General features: G+C 49.7%; 1 protein-coding gene and 1 long non-coding RNA gene across 2 annotated transcripts in view; one reads left to right on the top strand and one right to left on the bottom strand.

Moving 5' to 3' along the window:
• LOC140408343 (uncharacterized) overlaps positions 1 to 18,629 on the top strand; it is a 191,197-nt gene that overhangs the window by 93,035 nt on the left and 79,533 nt on the right. The window lies entirely within an intron of this gene.
• The window catches only part of LOC140408344 (uncharacterized), a 29,705-nt gene continuing 12,636 nt past the window's right edge, over positions 1,561 to 18,629 (bottom strand). The window contains exons 2-4 of the long non-coding RNA XR_011940088.1: positions 12,216 to 12,322; positions 5,518 to 5,601; positions 1,561 to 1,807 (exon numbers count right to left, since the gene is read on the bottom strand). This is a non-coding gene — a long non-coding RNA (uncharacterized lncRNA). The remainder of the gene's footprint in view (positions 1,808 to 5,517; positions 5,602 to 12,215; positions 12,323 to 18,629) is intronic.

The following is an 18,629-nucleotide window of genomic DNA, read 5'->3' as shown; positions in this document are numbered from 1 at the left end:
CGCGTTGCGGGGCCTGTGGTCCCGGGAGTTTGATTTCTGGGCCCGATGAGATTTTTGTTTCTGGCCATTGGGCCCAGCCAGGCAGACCTTTGCGAAGTGCCCCTTCTTTCCGCATTCATTGCAGATAGCGGAGCGGGCCGGGCAATGCTGGCGTGAGTGCTGGCCTTGCCCACAGAAATAGCATTGGGGGCCCCCGGTGTGAGCGGGTCGCCTGAAGCGTGGCCAAGTCTGGAGGGGATCAAGAGGGGTTCGCAAGGTCCGCGGAGTACGTGCGTAGATTATGGTGGGCCGCTTCCAGAGAAGAGGCGAGCGTTACCGTGCCTTGGAGGTCCTTAGCTCGATCTTCTAGGAGCCGCTGCCGGATGTACGTGGATCGGATACTGGACACGAAAGCATCACGAATATGTAAGTTCATGTGGACTTCTGCCGTCACCTCTTTATGGTCGCAGTTCCTGGCGAGCGCGGTGAGTCTCTCCAAGTATTCGTCTACCATTTCCCCGGAGCGCTGGCGGCACGTCGAGAGCAAATGTCTGGCATGTACCTCGTTTATCGGCTTTACAAAGCGCTTCTGTAGGCTTTCGACCGCTGCTTCGTACGTCGTAGCTTTCTCGATCACGGAGGATAGTCGGTGGCCCACCCGGGCATGTAGTAAGCTCAGCTTGCGAGGTCCGTCAACTTCAGTCTCTGAGTAATTCAGATAGGCCTCAAAACACCGGAGCCAGTATTTAAACATTTCAGTGGCCTCCAGCGACCGAGCGTCCAAATTGAGCTTCTCCGGCTTTAGACCGCTGTCCATCTTGATGTGGTCTGGTAATTAAATTGAGATACCCTCAATTACGACTCAGGAGAGAAGATTGATAATTCAAAGGCTTTAATTACCAGAGAACCAGACAGCTGCCGAGAAGTGTGCTCACTGCACGCTGCCCACTGAACGTAACATTATATACAGTTCCCTGGGGGCGGAGCTGGAGGCTCCAAACCCGGTCTTAAAGGGGCCTACGCATTAAAGGCACATGTGTATACAGATATCATTCATCACAAGGACACTCTTGGAGAGATAGCAAGCCTGTCGTTGAGAATCAATAGGAGCAGATTCAGATACAGTGTCCCTTATCACAGAGCGAGGAGAGCCTTTAGCACGCCCTACAATAGAGCGTCAGGTACCAGGAGTGCATGTCGGGAGCTGGCTCATATTACAGCTCTGTAATTTTCCACCCATTAGTCTTAGGTTGGAGTACGTGGACCTCAACCAGGAATGTTGAAGAATTTACCCCGAGAAGTCTCAAGTAACTCTGCTACTCTTTCGCTGCCAACAGTACAACAGGGTCGACATTGGTCCTTGATGTGCTGGGCTAGAAAACAAGAACCAAAATGACCAATTTTGCAGGTTCCCCCAAGAAAATTCGGAAGGTCTGATGCCATATCATCCTCAGGCAACTTTCAGGTGCGCTAGGTGGCTCCTGTAGACGGCGGGTAGGACCCCTTGCACGACCCGAGGAGAATCCAACGTCTATTTAAGCTCACAAACGAATAATAATAATCATCTTTATTATTGTCACAAGTAGGCTTATATTAACACTGCACTTAAGTTACTGTGAAAAACTCCGAAGCGAGCAGGTGGTGAGCCCATTCCTATTGGATCTTGTAGGGTAAAAACCAACATCTGCCACCAAAATGTAAATTGAATTTTTTTCCGCTGATGTTGTTTCCCTCTTTGTGGAGCTGGGAGGAGCAAGGAGAGCATTTAATCCTCATTATTGAGTGTTTTAAAATGGCAGCTCAATGTCAACTTTCCATGAAAAATGCTCTGCAAGAGAAAAGGAATTATTTGTGGAATGCTTATCATAGAAAGGCAGTGAACAGTACATACACAGTTCAACACTGTGTCTAAATGTGAGTATTTTATAGGCTGTTTTTTATATTGTGTGTAGCACCTGCGAGGATAAAGCTACATATCAAGCTAAAAGCAAGCCTGGAATGTTTCACCATTCTGCTTTTGTTGGAGAGATCTTTCAATCCTTGAAAGAGCTGAAACCTTCGTGTTTATATTCTCAGAGGCCTGTGAAATCCATTCTGTCATAATATACACCAGTATATCATGGTGCAGACACACACATACACACTGACGGACATGCAGTGGGACCAATCAGCATACACAACACTGCAGCCAATCACCAGTGAAAGCACACGCACTTATGAGTTTTACGATGTTGGACTCTTTGATCTGTTCTGTGATCCTGTTTCATCATTCCAGTAGTTTGTATATAATGTTCATTTTGTTGTTGATGTGACACCCTATTTCTCTGCACCAGGCACCTTCCCGTGTAAATAGATTAGCCTCGTGTACATAATCATGTAAATAACACGCACATACATAGTCAAGTACATTCACTACACAATATTTATTGTCACGCAGGCACATATTCTTTATATAAAAGGGAGGATGTCATAATATACACCAGTATATCATGGTGCAGACACATACACACACACACTGATGGACATGCAGTGGGACCAATCAGCAGAAACATCACCGCAGCCAATCAACAGTGAGAGCACACGCACTATAAAGACAGGGGGCAGGAGAGTTCCCGCTCATTCTAGTAGCAGCCAGCTCGGGGCACAGAGCTCACAGCCTGCAACACAGACATTCACCATGTGCTGAGTGCATCACCTGGTTAGGACTAGGCAAGGGTCTACAGTTAAAGCTGGTATTGCATTTACCCACAGTTCAAGTATGTTAATATAGTTAACCTTATAATAAAATAGAGTTGCACCACTTCCAGTGTTGGTGACCTGTTTGTGATCCAGAACACCCAACACCACATTCTACAATGACAGCTTATTTATAAGGAGATCCTCTGGTGCATTATTTATTTGTTTGTTTTTAACAAGAAATGCTCCGTACATATTAACATTAGGTTAGGGGTTTATTGGGATAGGGTGGGATGGGGGGGGGGGGGGGGGGGGGCGGTGAGCTTAGGTGGGGTGCTCTTTTGGAGGGTCGGTGGAGGGTCGGTGCAGACTCGATGGGCTGAATGGCCTTCTACACTGTGAAGATTCTATGATTCTATAATTAGTGGGTTCAATTTACAATTCCCACCTTTTGGTATAAAACAATTTTGAGCTAGTCAGGGCGATGATTGGACACAGAATGCAGATTACACGATACAGGAAGGATTGTCGACCGTCTTAATGTAGACAAACCCGCTGTTCGTTTGTCCCACACAGGGAAGCCCCATGAGCAACAGTGAGATGAATGTTCAGAGAACCTGCTTTGTTTGGGAGTTAAGCATTGGCCAGGGCAGCAGGAGAATCCCGCTGCCCTTCTCTGAACACTGCTGCGGGGCATTTTGTATCTACCTGAGTGGATGGGAATGATTCAAAATTGTATCCCACGGCTGTCCGTCTTCTCTTCTAATGGTACAATTGCTCGGGATTCCGGTGATATTATGGGATGGCTGCTGCTGTTGTGGTGTTGTGGCCATTGTGTCCGCCCCAAGTACACTGGGCTACCCAGTGTCGCGCTAACTGCTGTCGACCAGTGGGATCTCAAACTTTCTGTGGACAATCTGTGAACAAGTAGTAGGATGTTTTTTAGTTCGCGCCCTCCCATCCCTTTACCTTCAGCTGTGGATCAATGGGTATATTCGCGGCTGAATCAACCGAAGAATGGCCCCAAACCTCAACGGATGTTGGCTACTTTTGCCAGATGCCTAGGCCTTAGGGTGCCTTCTGGCTGCTGACCTCCCATTGCAGCTAGATGGTCTCAGGGCTGGCTGCTAGGCCTCGCAACTACAGGCCTCTTGAACATGCAACTGCTTCTTCTTTCTGTCCATACTTCTCATGTCGAATGCAGTCAGAGAACTATTCTACCCCCCAACCCCCCCCCCCCCCCACCCACCTCCACCCCCCTCGGGCCTTGTCCCCCACCTCCACCCCCCATGCACCTTGTGCCCCACCTCCACCCGGTACGGGCCTTGTCCCCCACCTCCACCCCGTACGGGCCTTGTGCCCCACATCCACCCCCCCCCCCATGGGCCTTGTCCCCCACCTCCACCCCCCCCCATGGGCCTTGTCCCCCACCTCCACCCCCTATATGGCCTTGTGCCCCACCTCCACCCCCACCCCCATGAGCCTTACCCCCACCTCCACCCCGTAAGGGCCTTGTGCCCCACCTCCACCCCCCATAGGGCCTTGTCCCCCACCTCCACCCCGTACGGGTCTTGTGCCCCACATCCACCCCACATGGGCCTTGTGCCCCACCTCCACCCTGCATGGGCCTTGTCCCCCACCTCCACCCCCCCCATGGGCCTTGTGCCCCACCTCCACCCCCCATGGGCCTTGTGCCCCACCTCCACCCCGCATGGGCCTTGTACCCCACCTCCACCCCCATGGGCCTTGTCAACGGACCGGGAAAACATATGTCGATGCAGCTTAGCCTGGACAACAGGTGTGGCCACTTCAGACAGGCATTCCCCTCCAGAGGCAGAAAACAGAGATCGGGGCTGTTTCTGGATGCCCAATTCAACCCTGGGTTCATTCACCGTGGCTTTTCACAGGGGTGCCCTGTTAATTGGCCTGAGGACAGGTTAACCATCCAATTTAGGGAGGCAGCTGGAGTTCTTGAAGCTGGGGAGCCAATCACAAGAGCTTGCAGCTTGAAAGGAGCAGGTGGCTGCTTTGGGGGAAAAGTAAGGAAGGAAACACTTCAATACGGAGATGCCTCAATTCAATCTGTTTGAATCTGTAATTTTAAAAATGGCCTTTACAGCCATGCCACTTGGATGTGAGGGGTGGCGGGTGGAGGTGAGGGGCAAACCCCTCTGTAGCCAGGCTGGCATGAAGAGCATCTAAAGGCCTGCCGTGAGCACTGGGCCCTCAATCTGTCACCAGGAGGCTGTCTCCAGCTGCCTACTGTGGCCCTCACCTTTAATTGGCCTCAAGTGGCTCTTAATGAGTCGTGTCGGTTCCTTCCTGCGGCCTAGTGGCATCGGTCACTGAACTGGAACACCACAAACCTCAAACAATGCTCTGGGGTCTCTGGCTAGAATCCCACCATGGTAGATAGTAATCCCACCATGGTAGATAGTATCAATTAAAAAAATCGTCCTGTGGCGGGCATTGGTGAGCTGAAATTTGTACCGCGGCTGGGTGCCCCTGGAGGGGTAGTACACGGCGCTCATCGGCACTGTCAAGGCCTTCCGTGCCTGGTGGGCCCCGCAGGGATTGAGAAGCATTATTGACCCTTTTCAGCACGTTTTGGTTTGATGTTTTAAGTTTCATTTGTCATTTTTGTTTAAGGCTGTGCTCCTTTAAGGGCCATCCCTTTAATTTGCCCCTCAGTTATTTGATTGAGTTGACTTGGTTACTTGATCTACCTCAAAGTAGGGTACGGATCATTGAACTGGTAAACCTCAAACCTAGAGCAATGCCCTGGGGCTCCAGGCTCGAAGCCCACCATGGCAGATGGATAATCGTCTTGTGGCGGGCATGAGCGAGATAATAAAATCTTACCTGCTGTGTGCAGATGGGTAGCCCTATCTCTTTGAAAATGGCCTCAGCAGAGGGCACAAACCCAGGTTTTCTGGTGTGAATCTCCTGCCCAGAAACATAATAAACAGATCCTAAATGACTTGCTATTTGCTTCATTCCTGTAACCTGCTTACCAACTCAAATTACGCTCTTTAATATAAATATGTTTATCAAATCATGAAAGAATAACAATTATGCATATTTAATTCCATCTCCAACAGAATGAATTGCTAATCGCTTTTTAATGCTGTAAAATATATTTGGACACGTTTATGCAAGGTATCACTTTTTGAACTAAATCTTCATTCTAGAATCGGTTCCGTTAAAACAAAACGAACGTTATCCACTGGTAAACCATCGCTATGGTTAAAAACCTCAATAATTGCAAACCAATACTAATTTAGTCAACGTTGTCCTTCCCTCGCATGTGCGGAAAATTAAAATCTTTCAAATGCTGGCTAAATCAAAGAGCGTGCCAAATCTAAATATATTTATGAGTCCTGTGGTATACTTGATCAAGCAAGATCATGTTTGCTGGTGTGAGGGACAAGTTTCCCAGGCAGCGGAGAATGAGCTCTCTCTGCTATACTGTCCGTTGCTTAGCAACTCACAATCTTCTCTGACAAAATGCCAATTAGGATGACATCAGTCAAAATCGAATTAACAAAACTTCTCCCTTTTCGAAGGGGCGCACGTCTGTAAACTCAAATTTATAAATGAAACCAAAGGGAACATATCAAATCAAGCCGGGATTTACCGACACTCCCCTCGATGGTGGATGTGGTGAGCCACTGGCAGCCAGCAGGATAATTCGGGCCCACCAAATTCTGCAAACCTTTGCATCGCCCGCCCGCCCCACTGCCGGGAAACCCACCACAGGGAGTCGTCTTTGGAGGGACCGGATGGTCCCATCGTCGGGAGGGGCTGGAAAATCCTTGTCGTCATTCCTGCTGTCAGCTGTGTATGTCAGTCACTGCATCCAGCGAAGGTCTCGAGTGTACTAGCGGATGCTCAGTTGCAGGTTTGGCAGCGTGGCCAGGGAAATGAGGCAGTCAGTCTGGCCGAACAACTCGTCAGCCGAGCAGCTTCAAATTCCTAGGGGTGTTTCTCCAAAAATCTGTCCTGGTCCACCCACGTCGACGCTACCACCAAGAAAGCACAACAGCGCCTGTACTTGCTCAGGAAACTAAGGAAATTCGGCATGTCCACATTAACCCTTACCGACTTTTACAGATGCACCATAGAAAGCATCCTATCAGGCTGCATCACAGCCTGGTGTGGCAACTGCTCGGCCCAGGACCGCAAGAAACTTCAGGGAGTCGTGAACACCGCCCAGTCCATCACACAAACCTGCCTCCCATCCATTGACTCCATCTACACCTCCCGCTGCCTGGGGAAAGCGGGCAGCATAATCAAAGATCCCTCCCACCCGGCTTACTCACTCTTCCAACTTCTTCCATCGGGCAGGAGATATAGAAGTCTGAGAACACGCACGAACAGACTCAAAAACAGCTTCTTCCCCACTGTCACCAGACTCCTAAATGACCCTCTTATGGACTGACCTCATTAACACTACACCCTGTATGCTTCATCCGATGCCAGTGCTTATATAGTTATATTGTATATGTTGTGTTGCCCTATTATGTATTTTCTTTTATTCCCTTTTCTTCTCATGTACTTAATGATCTGTCTGAGCTACTCGCAGAAAAATACTTTTCACTGTACCTCGGTACATGTGACAATAAACAAATCCAATCCAATCCTACCTGAACCTCGGCCAGACCCAGGAGCAGTCCCGCGGGGTGGTCCTCTCACTTGTCCCCAGTCCCCGCTTCTTCACGTGAAGGTGGCCAAAGGTCATGAGCAGGGGAATTGAAGAGAAGCCAAAAATTGAGAAGGAGGCCCCTTCATACAAGGGCATTGTCACAGAATAAGGGGGTCCTCATTTCAGACGGATTTGAGGCAGAATTTCTTCTCTCAAAGAGTGGTGATCTTTGGAATGCTTTAACCCAGCAAGCTGTGGAGGCCGAATCCTTGAACGTTTTCCAGGCTGAGATCGATAGGTTTTTAATCAGTCGCGTCTTTCCACTCAGTAAGGGTATCAGCGCTCATCAATCACCCCGTTCAGAACATCACAGGTGGCAGTTTCTCTCTCCCCCATCGGAATGGAAGGCAAGTCAAATCAATGCAGTCAACTGCCTCAGTCCTCACCCTTGTGGGTAGAGGGGGGGCGGTGGGGGGGGGGATGCAGCACTCTGAGGTTCTCAAGTGTTGTGTGCGACGCTGGAGGGGGTGAGGCTCAGTGGAAAAACGCGCACACAGGTGGATGTGCATGGATGGATGTTCCAGATCTCGGGCGGGATTCTCCGATCCCCCCGCTGGGCGGTGGCGTGAATCCCGCCCCCGCCGGCCGCCGAATTCTCTGGCCCCCCCCCCCCGGCGATTCTCCAGCCCGCGATGGGCCGAAGTCCCACTGCTGTAATGCCGGTCCCGCCGGCGTGAATTAAACCACCTCCCTTACCGGCGGCGCGGGCGGGCTCTGGGGTCCTGCGGGGGGGGCCCGGGGTGTGCCCCCACGGTGGTCTGGCCCGCGATCGGGTCTCACCGATCCGCGGGCGGGCCTGTGCCGTGGGGGCACTCTTTCCCCTCTGCGTTGGCCATCAGCCTCCACGATGGCCAACGCGGAGGTGTCCCCCCCCCCCCTGCACATGCGCGGGGGTGACGTCAGCAGCTGATGACGCTCCCGCGCATGCGCGGACTTCCGCCGGCCGGTGGGGTCCCTTTAGCCCCGGCTGGCGTGGCGCCAAAGGCCTTCCACGCCAGCCGGCGGGACGGCAACCACTCTGGTGCGGGCCTAGCCCCTAAAGGTGAGGGCTTGGCCCCTAAAGGTGCGGAGAAATCTGCACCTTTGGGGTGGCCCGACGCCGGAGTGGTTCACACCACTCCATCCCGCCGGGAGCCCCGCCACGTAGGGGAGATCCCGCCCCTCAAGAAGGTTGTGAGTTGGGGCATTGTTAGGATTCCTCATCGCTCACTTTGATGTTCTCTTCCGTTCGGTTTTTGATTTGAAAGAATCATGGAGCCCGTCGTTCTGCCAGTTCTTTTGATATCGCTGTATAAGCAGCTGTGATGTTGAAGTGTAGCTGCATATAGTCAGGACCAACGCCCTGCACAGGAGGGGGAGGCACAGCCGTTGATCTACCAGGTGTGTGGCAAAGCCTTGGAGGAGACACTACCGGCCACAGGTCTACTGTCGGAGAACGTCTTACCTCCAAATACCAGAGATCAAGTGCCAGAGAATGCTGCGCCTATCCCTGGGGACAGTGGCCCACCTGTGCCAGGTGATGCAGGACTTGGCACCACATGGACTGGGAGGGCACCCATTGCATGTGGCCCTGAAAGTTACTGCCACTCTGAACTTTTACACCAGCAGCTCATTTCAGGGCAGCACCGTCACATGTGCAGCATTTCCCAGTCAGCCGTGCACACGTGCGCTATTTGCAAGGGCCCACAAGTACATCAACTTTAATCAGGGCCAGACAAGCCAGGATGCCAAGGCCATGGGCTTCGTCCACATATGTGGCCTGCCCCAGGTGGAGGGTGGCATCAACTGCACCCAGATGGCTCTGCGATCCCCATGGCAGCATAGGGTGCTGTATATGAACCACAAGGGGCACTACACCCTCAATGTCCAGATCATCTGTCACCATGCCATGTGCATTAAGCAGGTGTGTGCCCATTTCCCGAGGAGCTTCCAAGACAGCTACACCTTGGGCTGCTCACAGATCCCAGCCTTTATTGAGGAATGCCGAGGCTTGATGGATGGCTCCTCAGGGACAAAGAGCACCCACTCAGAAGGTGGCTGATGACACCAGTGTAGAGATCACATGCACCCACTGAGATTCGGTACAACAAGGCTCATGCATCTACGCACACGTTGGTCAAGGAGGCGATTGGCCTGCTCAAGATGCAGGTCCGGTGCCCCCAAAAGGGTGTCCTACGTCATAGTGGTCTGCTTTTCTCTCCACAACTACAGCTAACCAAGTAGCTGGACAAGGAGGACATGGATGAACGCTACATATCCTCGGATGAGGAGGAGGTAGAGGAGAGGGGCAGCAGCAATCTGTAGAGGAGGCAGAGGAAGGGCCTCAGGTGATGGCTTGAGCCCGCATGGGGCACAAGTCTAGGGGGGTCGTCATAGCCTCTTGGTTTGTCCGGGACTAGGGTGTCAAGATCTCTCCTACCATGGTGCCTGGGGGATGACCACACCTAAGATGCCCTTGGCTGGCGTCCTATGGAGGGCTGGGACCTTGAGGACCTGGGCCTATTTTCGGACAGCAGTGATGTTGCAGTGCTACCCGCCTCGGTGTGCGATCTGGAGGTCTCCAGGACCTCCTGGGTGGACTGTGCTCCTGCTGATCCTCTTCTCTTCAGGTGTTTGGAGGCCCCTGGAGATCCAGGAGCCCCACCGTCCTCTGGCGCTGACACTCGTGCATTGCCACCCGGTCCCTGCACCGTGCAGTTGAAGCCCTGCACCATGGAGCTCATACCCTCAGCCATGGAGGTCATGAGCTAAGCCATGCAGCGGACATAATACTACTAATAATAATCGCTTATTATCACAAGTAGGCTTCTATGAAGTTACTGTGAAAAGCCCCTAGTCGCCACATTCCGGCGCCTGTTCGGGGAGGCTGGTACGGGAATTGAACCCGCGCTGATGCCCTTGTGCTGGATTACAAGCCAGCTGTTTAGCCCACTGTACTAAACCAGCCCCTTAAACATCAACCACCATTTAATGTACGTCCTACACCAAGATCTCCATTGCAGACGCCACCTCGCAGCGGTTGTTGCATTGGAGTGAAGGCACCATCTCCTCAGACATAAGGCGATAGGATTCCTTCAGTCAGCCTTGCAGTCCGAGGAGGGATGGTGTTATCCTTTCCCAATGCTCGTGACTCTGCCTTTGCAGCTCCCGCAGCTCTGGGACAACCGAACCCAGCGCCATGTCATCGGATTGGGGCTCACATAGTTCTGGGCTCCAGCATCCCTCCCGAGTGCCAGACCTTTGGGACGTCCCTGACTCCACCTGATGTGGATCTTCAGCTGTGAGGTACTCACCAGGAGTGACCCAGAAGCCTGCCTACTACTCATTCCCACCAAGGTGCGAGGATTAACACCGGTGGACGGTTCGGGTAACAGCTGTGATGCCTCTTCAGTGCTGGTCTCCGCGATGTCTCCCTTGGAGCCGCTGGAAGCACTGCATCTCCAGAGGGCATGAGGATGGCCCAGGCCGGTCGACTGATTGACCTACAAAGGAGGGGATGGCATTGGGAACACTGGTAGGAGTATGGTTACTCATGTGAGGCTTGCGCATGGCTGGATGTGTTGCAGGTCCTCACTTCCTCCAGGGGGAACGCCCCCCACCCCCACCCTTAAACCTCCCCAACTGAAGCTTGTCTGTCAGTGCCCCCACTGGGGGCTGTACTTACCTGTCTGCCCCTGACGGGGACCATCCGCCAGGTCCCCGTTTGTCCAGTCCTGTTGTAAATACCACGTACATATGCCACACCACTGGGGGCGGGGGGGGGTTGGAATCCTCACATGGGTGGATAGTACAGAGGAAACTCCCGCTAATTGTATTTAAATGTACTGCAATAGTGTTCCAGAACTTTTCATGGCGGGAACCCCTTTTATGTCATTGGCGGGGGCGGCGGGGGTGGGGGGGGGGAGCGTTTTCAAGGGCAACGGGAATTCCTGCTGGCGTAAATGCCGTTTGGGGAGAGATATCAAAAGAACTGCCAGCTCGACTGGCTCCCACTGGATTCTCCGCTCCCACCGGCATTCCTGCCTGCCGAAAACAGAGGCGGAAAATCCCTCCATATCACCATTCTTAGACTGTCACTGAATCAAAATCCTGGAACTCCCTCCCTAACGCAGTGTGTGTGTACCTACACTACATGGACTACAGCGGTTCAAGAAGGCAGCTTACCATCACCTTCTCCATGGAAATTATGGATGAGCAATGAATGCCAGAAATGCCCACATCTTTTGAACAAATTTTGAAAAATCTACCCCATACTGCCACCCTTTGTCCTTGCTCCCCAGCTCATTCAATAGCACAAGGACCTTCCTCTCCAATAGTGAGCACATTATGTAGTTGCCTCACCCTCCTCTCCCAGTCATCAGGCAGAACCTGCAGCATAGCAGGAGTCACTGCTAACTGTCATAACATGCACTCATGCACATAATGAGATACAGACAGGCAGTGACAGACACCCAGTACAGCCAATCAGCACACAGGACAGAACACAACCAATCACCAGACAGAACTCTAGAGGGGGGGGGTTCTCACTATAAAACACACGAGGCACCAGCACTCCGCCTCTTTCCACTGGTGACAACTGTAGTGACAGTCAGGGTGTATATATCAGTTAGCACCTTCTACACGTGGCTCAGAGCTAGTCTGGTCTAGTTAGTTATAGTTAGCACACTTAGATTAGTAGAGTGTCAACCCACAGCAAGCTGTGTGCACTGTTACAGAAGTTCAATAAATCATATTGAACCAACGTCTAAGTTTGGTGTCTACTTTTCAGTACAACTGCATCCAGTTGCAGTCCGTGTTACCCCAGGGTGAATAACACAACATGGTACCAGTAGTCTACTTTATCTAAATAATTTACCTTGAGTGATTCAGTGACGACCAGCAAGTGCCTTCCAGCGGCATGGAGAAGATCCAGGCCCCTCCACAGCTACGGATCTCTGGCAATCTCGGCACCAACTGGCGGGTCTGACGAATGTGATATAAAATAGTTACTTTAGAGATATTAGTTAATGTAATGTAGAAATAAGCCACTTTGATTCTGGCAGGTAGAGACAAAGGGATTTGAGACCGCATGGAAAAAGCAGGAAGAGGTGTGTCTACGAGAGTGATGCTGCATTGATAGGGGCCAGAGAAAGGGATTGGAAGTGAGCCAATCAGAATAGATCAAACAAGTCAGGAGGGACAGAGGATGACCTATTGGGTGTCGAGTATGTGAAACTTGATACCATTTGAATTGATTTGCAGAGATCCCTTTGTCTCTTTGTTCATTCGCTTTCTGGGGTGTAGGAGACTGGATGTCTCTTATGTTTCTGTGAAATGAATCAAGCTTGCAAGCTGAATAAAATAACTTCTTTTTACGTGCAAATCCATCTCGACTTTTATTGAGGCCAGACTGACGGAGAAAGAATTTTGGGAATCAACATTTGGTGCCGAAAACCGGGATTTCTCAGGGCGATCCTGATCCAACTGCGAAATCAGAATTAGACTGATTATGAACAGGAGGATGGGGAACAAAGGGCCCTCAATGTAGAACTGGAAAACGACCGCGCATTGATTGTTCCCCTCTTCTTATCGTCTGATTAGTCTGGTCACTCGCGGTTGGCACAGAAAGACCGCCTCGACGAAATCACAGGTCAGTCTGGGGATTAGCAATTTAATTGATGGGATTTCATATTGTTGTTTCGGCTTGGGTTAGGGTTTTGGGTTGATGTGACATCTCAAATGATGATTCAATTCCAAGTATAAAGGTTCAGAGGCTGATGGGACTTCAGTAATGAAGGTTCAGTCTATTATATGGGGTTCAGGGGCTGATGGGACTTCAGTAATGAAGGTTCAGTCTATTATATGGGTTCAGGGGCTGATGGGACTTCAGTACTGAAGGTTCAGTCCAGTATAACTGTTTTTAAATCTGAAGATGGTTCAACTCTATGTGTGAGTGTTTTAAATATATAGTTGATTAAGCTAAAATTGTCTCCTTGGACTGTATTGGCGAAAAATGCAGTTCCGAGGACTAGTTGAGATTGTGGGGAATGCTGCATATTGGTTGAAGCAGAAGTCTCTCAAAGGGTTAACAGCAGCAGGCAAAGTTAAAGACAGACAGTGCTTCTCACTCAGGCCTTGAGATAACAGCACCAGTCGCTAGTGTAATCGGATACCTTTCCTTTGAGTCAGTGAACACCAGCAAAGTTACGTTTTGAATTAATTAAAGGAAACCAGTGGGTTTCTCCACCTCTTTGATAAAAGTTATTATTTTCGAAAGCAATTGATTGAAATTGCCAGAATCTTAAGTTTTACTTACTTGAAATAAGGTTTATCTCATTTTATCTGGAGATTAATAGAAACTTAAAGAAGATCATGGACACCATTTTAAAAAGTGTCAATCTGGAGATGATAGTTGATTTTGCTAATACTTATGTGTATGTAAAAGAAAAAAAACTTGTTAAAAGAAAAATTGTTAAGATAAAGAAATAATTAAGTTGTAAATGTTATACAAGTTTGTGTTAAGCAAATTGTAAATTTCTGAGTTGAGATCAGAGCTAAGCTTGCAAGTTGCAATAATTCAATTTGAATTTTCAAACATTTTTAAGTTTTAAAAAAAAAGAGCAAATAGAGACAGGAAGGATCCGGGTCACACAAGAGACGAGCTACGTAGTTCAATGGCTGGCCTTGAATTGACAGAAGAAGAGAAATTCAATAATTTGGAAAAGTCAGTAAAAGTTCCGTCTGCACCCATAGCATGGTCTGCGCTCATTCCAGAACCACCAGAGTACAATAATATATACCCAGTCATTGCTCACCAGATTTCAAATATGCCAGAAACTCAAGCCCTTTTGAGTGCTAGTGTGGGTCCTGATTTACCAACTTCACAACCGGAAGAGCAAAAGGAACTCTGTCCCACAAGCCCAGTTAGCTCTAGGACAAGATCTCGGACAGCGAGAGAGGGGCTTGACGCTCACCAGAAACAATTAAGCATATAACCTAAGTCTCCCCAAACTAAGGAGAAATCACAAGATACGGGAACAAAGGAAGCTGAAACAACTTCGTTTGAAGAGAAAGAACTCCCCCTAGTGACAGGGAGAGACGTTGAAGTCTTGGAACAACCAGGGGAAATAGCTAGAGTGCCCCCTGGTGACATTCGGAGACAGTTACCGATTAGGAAGATGCGAAACCCCGACCCAGGGACTGCGGGAGCGAACCCCACGATAGACGTTTACTTCCCATGGACACCCAGTGAGATGATGGCTATTATGGCTACAATTCCAGATAGAAAAAAATCTCCTGCTGCCTTCGTGGATTCCTTGAGAACTACCATCTCAATTTATCAAGCTGATTCAAGGGACCTCTGGGCCCTAGTCCAGCAGATTTTAACCCCAGCAGAGTACCGCAATTATCTTAACCACCTGAATTATGCTAGTCATGCCGCACTCCAGCAGGCCTATGCGTTAGACGACGATAGAAGGACACAGATCTTGAATGCGTTGAATAGCACATTTCAAAGGCCCATAAATCTTTCTGTTATCTTAGACCTAAAACCTAGGAAGACTGAAGAGCCAGAGGAATTTCTGGAGCGTTTTAATGAAATCTACCGGGGCAGTCAGGCGATTTGCTGTATCAAAATGGTCAGAATTCCCCTCAATACTGTGCTATGTTAATGCATTGCCTACCACCTTCTGTGGTTACTGCTGTGAAATGTAATAACATGAATTGGACAGAGAACGACCCTTCCCAGATGGCAAGGGCAGTTAGATTTTACTGGAAGGAGGGTGTAGGCCAAGAAGGAGGCTCAGTTACAAAGGTTAAGACTGAGTATGTAATGAAAAAGGATGATCTGCGACCCCAACAAGCGGCAGAAATGGTAGTTTACCAGCAGGAGCCCCAATATAGTGACTTTGGGTGGGTGGATCAGCGAAGAGGAGGATGAGACAACAGTGCTATATTTCTATCACCCCCCAGTGGTGGACGTTAGACGTTGAACAGTCACTGCATCACGTTACCCTGGCCTATGACAGAACTGGACGAAACAGGGAGTTGGAGGACAAATACCGGCCATTACTTGAGACCGAATGGCCAGTCAAGGTTACAGCCACAGTCACGGGAAAAGAAGGTACAGCCGATTTTGTTACAATATCACCACATTTATGGCCACAGTCAGCTTCGGTAAGCCCTCATATTACACGTCAGGTCCATGACCAGTACCATGCCAGGGATATGGGGCGAATGGTCAGGAGGGCAGTGGATCATTCGGATCCAACAGACTATGCACTTCAAGTCATGCCGGACGGCACTACCATAAAATATTTTGAGGTCCCTGAAACGATTAACACTCGACTGCAGCATCACAGGGGACATGATGTGTTGGAATATGTCAATCCACAGGTCTGGGCGGAATACCCATCACAAGTGGGAAAGACAAATGTTACACCTATTAAGGTGATGATTAAGGATCATGTAAAGCTACCTTCCATTCGACAATACCCCCTGAAATCTCAAGCTGCTCCATCAATAGATAAATTAATTCAAGAGCTGTTGAAACAGGGTATTTTGGTCCCTTGCCAATCAGAATGTAACACCCCCATACTTGCTGTGCCTAAACCAGCCAAACCAGACCAGTACCGATTAGTACAGGATTTACGTTCAATCAATGCCATCGCATAGCCATTACATGCTCTCACCCTCCAACAGGATATTACGGTGTATAGCTCCCACTCGGCCATCGCACTACTGAGGCAACTGCAGACTCAGCATCTTACCGCAGCTCGTCAGAATAGGTATGAGATATACCTTTTGAACAATCCACGTCTGACATTTAAATACTGTACCACTATCAATCCAGCCTGTTTTCTTAGTGGTCCCCCTGTCCATGAAGACGCACCTGGCCACGACTGTTTAGCCTTGATTCAGGAAACTACCACAATAAGGGGCGATTTGAGTGACATTTCGTCAGAACAACCTGACATGATTATGTGTGGTCAAATATCCCACCGGGGTTTAGTTAATGACCTACTGCAGGCCCTCCTTATGCCAGTGCAGATTTCCGTTATTAAATGCGTTGCCCACACGAATGGTACAACCCCAGTTGACGTTGGTAATGAACGAGCAGATCGTGCAGCGCGAACAGCCGCGCAAATTCAGCAAGTGATGGTGCCTAAGATGTTAAGTCAGACTAAACGATCTACTATAAATATGTCTGCTTCTGACAAGTCAATGCCAACCATCCAAGACATCATAAGGTTACAGGAGGACGCTCCTGAGAGTGATAAACAAATGTGGAAACGGTTAGGTTGTACATATGATTCTGTTTCCTCTTTATGGACCACGCCTGCACATCAGACTTGTATGTCTGATGTGCTGGCTTTATGGGTCATTGAATGTGTACACTTTGCAACTCATTGTGGGGCTCGAGGGACTAGTGATTTGTTGCTGGACACTTGGTGGCACCCTAAAATGCAGGGGTTGGCCTAAAGTATCAGTAATCGGTGTTTGATTTGTCAGCAATATAACACCGGAAAAGGTATCCCTTGTGGGAAGGGGCAAACCCCGTTGCCCAGTGGTCCCTTTGAGACGCTCCAAATGGATTACATTGAGTTGGAAAGGTGTCAATGTTACAAATATGTTTTGGTCATTGTGGATGTGTTCAGCAGATGGGTTGAGGTGTATCCGACTATCGATAATAAAGCTGCTACTGTGGTTAAAGTCTTGATGAGGGAAATCATTCCCCGGTACGGTATACCAGCTCAGTTAAGTTCTGATAATGGGCCTCATTTTATTGGACAAATTAACAAGGAGTTTTGCTCCCAGTTGGGCATACGCCAGCAGTTACACTGTGCTTACAGACCGCAGGCGGCCGGGTTGGTTGAGAGACACAATCAGACCCTCAAAACTAAATTGGCTAAATTAAGAGCAGACACGGGACTGACATGGCTTAAGTTGCTCCCCGTTGCCCTCTTCCAGCTGCGGGTTACACCTGCGGGACCGGCCCGGCTCTCTCCCGCCGAGATTCTTTATGGCAGGCCTCTTAGAACTCCCTGGAGCCTGCAGGTTCCCAGACTGGTTCAGTTTCATCAGATGACTGAAGAAATGACCACCTATGTTCTAGCCCTCACGCAAGTGCTCAAAGAACTCCATGGCCAGGTCCGCGCGGCTCACCAGCCATTGCCCCCAGTACCTAGCTCACTTTCAGTCCAGCCCGGTAGTTATGTCATGGTCAAAAATTGGACTAGGAAGGGGTCGGAGCCGCGATGGGACGGGCCCTTCCAAGTTCTCCTTACCACCCCCACAGCAGTTAAAGTGGAGGGGCGAAGTGCTTGGGTCCACCTACATCACTGTAAATTGAGTCCATCTCCACTACTGTAAAAGGCCGGATACTAACCTGCCTCCCTTCTCCAGTGCTATTTTACAGGTGTGGAGCATGATGGAGTGGAACGCATCGTCTGTCTGATATTTGGCTTCACTTCGCTTGGCGTGTTATTGGCGATGGACATGGAAAAGGGGAATATTATGTATCTGTGTAGCCCCAACCAATCTACAAGGTTACATCACCTCTGCAAAGGTGATGTTCTTCGCTGTCCCCATATACGAGGACATGGTATCGACTCATGGAAGGTCATCAAAGTTAAGGAGAATGCAGGAGTCATGAAGCAGTTGCACCGGTCCCGGCGATGGGAAGGGAACATTATATGGACATTGCCTTGTTTTCGGAATACATGTAAATTCGATTTTGGATGTGTTAAGAGTGGTACAATAAAGGTAAAATCAGGCTGTCAGAAGAGTGTAGGAAGAGGCTATGAGAAAGAGAAAGGGACTAGAGAGAGGACGGGGCGTATGAGAAGGGAAGTACAGCTGGAACGTAGGTTACCGGGAGATACACTTAAGTTAATTAAAGGCCAAACTGAGGAAAACCCGGGTAGTATGAATCTCTTCTACCAGATTTACCACCGCTTGTATGGCCAGGGACGGGTTGTCTGATCCCCAAACCCCGCAGCGGTGTCTAGGTTATTTTCTGTTTCACCGCTTTGGGGCACTCCCCAAACGGTGGTTCATTGTCAGCATTCCGAACCACTGCCCGATCAGGTCACTCTTCCTTACGATCCGGGTTCAGCACCACCGGCTATTTGCCTTCCCCTTCCTCGGGATAATTCCCATTCACAGTACGATAGGCTGCGACGGTGGAGGGCGTACATACCTAGCCACTTCACTCCCAATAGGGATTCCCGGTCGTACGAGAATTGCTTCAGCAGTGAAGGATATGGCTGTTTGCTGGTAGAGGTGGACA

The sequence above is a fragment of the Scyliorhinus torazame genome, chromosome 3, assembly GCF_047496885.1.
Source record: "Scyliorhinus torazame isolate Kashiwa2021f chromosome 3, sScyTor2.1, whole genome shotgun sequence".
NCBI classification, from domain to species: Eukaryota; Metazoa; Chordata; class Chondrichthyes; order Carcharhiniformes; family Scyliorhinidae; genus Scyliorhinus; species Scyliorhinus torazame.
Note: the sequence above shows the minus strand (reverse complement) of the source record. Positions and strands in the feature narration are given on the sequence as shown.